Genomic DNA, 4,978 nt, shown 5'->3' on the forward strand with positions numbered 1-4,978 from the left:
ACTCAAAGTTCTTTCCACCCTCCTCCTCCTCCTCTTCTTCCTCCTCCTCCTTCTTCTGAGTCTCCCTCCTTTTCTCAGGGGATGTGAGAAACCCCGCGGCATGCTGATTGTCTCAGCACAACCCCCCCATTCGCTTTTTTAATTACGCAAAGGATCTCAGAAGTTGTAAAATAGTGTAGTTTATCACCCCGTTTCCCGCTGGAAACAACGTGTGTGTGTGTATGTGTGTGTGTGTGTCAGTGGACCAACACAACAGGTAACATTATGTCATGGCAGAGAATAAACGAGACACGTTCAAACTTGTCATCATTGTTTAAAGAGCAGTAACTTCATTTGTTTTACGCACTGGTTTGTAATTCAAGTTCTCACATTACACAGGTTTATTTCACCTGTATGTTTTGTTTATATTTGTTTCTTGACACTAAATACATGGTTTTCCTCTGCTTTTGTCATCATTCTACATATTTAACATCAAAACCTTTTGTTTTATTAAAACAAAAAGGAGTGAAATTAAATGGTTTCTCGAGTCCTTTTGGCTTGATAACCAAAAACTGAGTTTCCTTTTAAAACACGTCAGTCCCAACATTTAATATGTTTCCACCTTAATTTAAACATATCTTATGTACGATAAGGGAGGCTAAGGGAAAGGGAAGATACCTTAATTGCATTCCAGTAAAGTGAAACTATTCTCTTGGTATTTGCATCTCCACATAAACAGCATTGTGCAATCAGACCGAGTTTGAGTTATAGATCTACAGTTTCAGCCAAAACAGCCTGACGCACCATCAGCTGTAGCCTCAATAAAAGCTGCTGTGCCTGATGATTCCCATCAGCAGCGCGGGCTCGCTGTGTTGTTGCAGACTGTGATGTCTGAGGTGATTGTGTGTGTTTAGACGGAGGTGGCGCAGGCTGAGTTCACATACCATTCATGAATAATTGATTTGCTGCGTAGATTCCTGTTTTTTTTTCCCATGGAAAACGATGGGAGGTTTCCGGCGCTCAGGTTGCGAAGACCTGGGTCCCACTGGCCCTTTAAAAGTGGCTCTGTGGACAGTGTTGTGTTCCCAGGGTCTTTAATGGAGACAGAGAGCCAGACTGAGAAAGACCCCATTGTATATGCTCTCTTTTCAATGGGAGCTTGAGCAATGGTGCTCTCGCTGCTCCCAGATAGAAGCACAGAGAGGGAGAGAGGGAGAGAGGGAGAGGCAGGGAGGGAGGAGAGGGGAGGCAAGGAGGGTCACCGAGGGGGTCCTGTACAAGAAAGAGGGGTGTTCTACTCAGAAACACAATGTTTTTGGGGCTGGATGGGCCAGGAAGGAGTGAGTGTTTGGGTTTTGAGGGGGATGGGCCTCGGCTCTGCAGAACCGCAGTGTTTAGGTTATTAGGCCGCACCGAAATCCAGCGAACCTGATTTACCCAACAGCCAGACTTAAAGACTTAGGGACTTTTGGATAAAGTGGATTAACAGAGTTTATTGCTTTGAGTTATAAATCCAACAAGTCATATGGACACCTAGTTATTATGTTTTCTCACAAGTGCAGACTCGCTCATTAGTCTCCACATGGCTGCCGAACAAAACAACCTGTTGCTGTCGGAAATGACTCCCTGTTGGCGGCAGACATGGGAAACTCCTTCCTCCTGCTCTCCCAGCTACACATGCTATCCGTGAGCGAGCACCTTCCTCTCCTTCCTCATCGTCTTCATTCTGCAGCCACACAAACTGCTTCCCCCCGACCTGTTGATCCATCCCGTGGACTTGAATGACGTGTCCTCTTCTGCCCCCTGCTGGTGACACGTGCAAAGCCTTCACACCACAAATGAAAGTTGTTTGTTTGTGGAAGAACATTAAAAGGAGGGCAAACAATAGTGGATGAATAGTTTTCCAGAGAACATGTGCCAGTGGAAATTACTTTTCAATTAAAATAAATCAAATTTGATATAATTTATTACTGTGACAACATATTACAAACCTATTGTTATATCTGCTGCTTTTGAATTTAATTTTATCCAAAGCGACTTACAATAAGTGCATTCAACCGTGAGAATAAACTCAGAACAACAAGAATCAGGAAAGTACCGTTTCTTCATTGAAGTCAAACTACAAAGTGCTCTCAGTGAGAGACATTTGAGTGTAACTAAAGTGTTACTGCTGTGCTACCTTCCTTATTCAAGGTGTCGGCGAAAAAGATGTGTTTTTTAGTTTGCAACGGAAGATGTAGACACTTTCTGCTGTCCTGATGTCAGTTGAAATGATGTCATCAATGCTTTCAAACTAACAGTGCATGGGCTAAGTGCTCACTTGAAATAGTATGATGATTTGTGTAAATGTGAATAAGTAAAGTTAATACTTATTTCTGTTCATGGCCTATAGGCGCCCATTTAAAAGGTCACAATGTAAATGTAAACATAGATGTAAATCTGCAACTCTGTAAGTCCAGATGTAAAAACACAGAAATGAGAAATATTGGTGTCTTTGCAAGAGGTTCAAACTGAGATAAAATAGTCAACAGCTCGTGTTGAAACAGTGAACACATTACATTCTCAATTCAATATGGCTATATTGGCCAATAAATAGTGTTGCAAAAGCATCAAAATACAAAAATACACAATAACATTTATGATACATATTTACACAATTGTTAAATACTGTGTAACTTACTAGAAATATATGACATTTGTCTGAAATTGTCAGAATTGGCATATGAATTCTTGAGCTACAGCCCAAAAAGGTCAGCGTACAGTGTGATGTGTGTGCACAAGATGAGGGAATTCCCTCAAGGTGTTCCTGTGACAGGTGACCTTGACCTTCTACTTTGGACACCGCCCAAAAATCAGACCACTTCATCTGTTTGTTTTGGATTTGTGCTCAATTTAATTTGTGTATATTATATGTTGTTTGTCAAGCCCTCCTCGCCAAAAATGATGTGTGTGTGTTTGCGTGTGTGCGCCTTCATTAGTTCCACCTGTCCCTCGTTAGCTCCTACCTGAGTAGACCTCTTGCTCACCTGTTCCCACTTCCCCAATCACTGCCTTCACCATTTCCTCCATTTTCCTGCACTTTGTCCTCTGGGTTTTCCCACAGGAAAGATTTTCTGCAATAAGCCCAAATATAAATAATACAAATAAAATTCCCAAAGACAAATTTAATTTGCAGTTTAGAAAATATATTAAGAAAATATATCGGGTTGATCTAAACAAGTATGTGTGTCTCCATCAAATTGAGCTTGAAAGTGAACGATATCTTCTCCTGATTCTCTTGAGATGTGACGATTCAGATTCTGCGAAATCAATGAGCCTTCTGGTGTGTTACTGTTTCTCATATAGTTCCCTCTTACATAATGTTATCCTCACTGTGATGAGCGGACACATGCCAAAGACAACGAGTGGTGTTTAATCCCACTTGGATCCATGATTTATGTATATATATATATATATCTTTGCGGCGGCTGCTTGTAGGAGGGCATGCATCCCAGGTCTGAGTAGATTACAAATCTTGCTTGGGCCTATCCACTGCACTGCAACAACAGGCCTCCAGCTGTGCAATAATAATCCCTCTGTTTTAATCTGCTTGAGCGGGGAGATGACCTGTGCCCTGGTCTGGAGGCCCTCCAAGTTCACAGAGATACACATGGGACACTGGTTTGATGAGAGTTTAATGATAAGCTATTACGAATCGTCCATATGTCACGAGGGACAACACAAGCAGAGGCCGAAATCTGTGCGTGCGTGACATCTGGGGATGGCCGCCGTGAAAATCTTCGTGATCTCTCCGGTTGGATTTATCCATCGCTGTTATGATTATTTTGGCTCTCACGCTCGTATGATGTTCCTGTATAAGCGGGGACGGTTCCAAATCCAGTCACAACAGCACGGGTTTAAGGAAGGCCTCAATAGTGGGGATTATTTTCTCTCTCTCTCTCTCTCTCTCTCTCTCTCTCTCTCTCTCTCTCTCCCTCTCTCTCTTACCCTATTTTCAGCATCAAATCAAATGCTCTGCCTGTCATTTAGTCCCTGTTGCTGCGATGAACACTGGCTTGAGCACTGCGGGCGTCCATCGAGGCTTCCTCAGGAAATACGGTAGGCCTGCTTTGTCTCCTTCAGCGACGGGTGATGGGCTGCATCTCTGTCTCACTGTTGTTGGCCTCATGTTTTGTGCTCATTGTTTAACAAATGTTTTTTAAACAGGATTTAATGTAGGTTACTGGAATGCACAGTGTGTTTTTTTTTTAATAGTCTCCCGACACACATATTTCTTTCTAATAGACTGTGTTTGCAGTGTCGCTTGTGTGGTTTCACTGTGCAACTTTCACAAGCAGGCAGCAGGAGATTGTTCTGTGAAATGTTTGATAAAATGGGGAAAAACAACTTCCCTTCCAAGATTAACAACCAAAATGAAAACAAAGTATTACAGTTTCTAAAGGACGTCATCTTCATTGGAAAAAATTACAATTTAACAGTCTCATATTTCAGACTTGTGATAATATATTTAGTGGTATTCATTCCTCTGAGAACAAACAATGAGTGGACATGAATACTGCCTCAACTCAAAGATGAGTAATATCAATCTGAGAGTCACTTTGTGCGATACAATCGCTCCCAGATGTTTTTTATCTTTATATTACCAGAATAACGTGATGTTCACTCTCAAAGCCAAGTGCAGGACTCAGCCAACATATCGTGTCTTTGTGCTTGTGTTACATCTGTTTCATATCTCCATCGGGTTTATTTGATAGTGGCGTCATGGTGCTCAAGGGACTGAGGCAGACAATACAGTTTACTAGCAATGTCAGCCTGGACACAAAAAACCTCTCTCTTTTAACTGGGCGACAAATAATAAAATGCTGTAAGAACAATGTTGTGTAACGCGAAATCTATGAAGTTGTTTCCAGGTAGATGCCATGACACTGCGGCCTCCTTTACCTCCATCTCGCTCCTTCTCCCTTTGGCAAAACCTTTCACACATACATGCAGCTCTGAG

The sequence above is a fragment of the Clinocottus analis genome, unplaced genomic scaffold (assembly GCF_023055335.1).
Source record: "Clinocottus analis isolate CAN_PGR_092001 unplaced genomic scaffold, fCliAna1.0.p SCAF_2, whole genome shotgun sequence".
NCBI lineage: Eukaryota > Metazoa > Chordata > Actinopteri > Perciformes > Cottidae > Clinocottus > Clinocottus analis.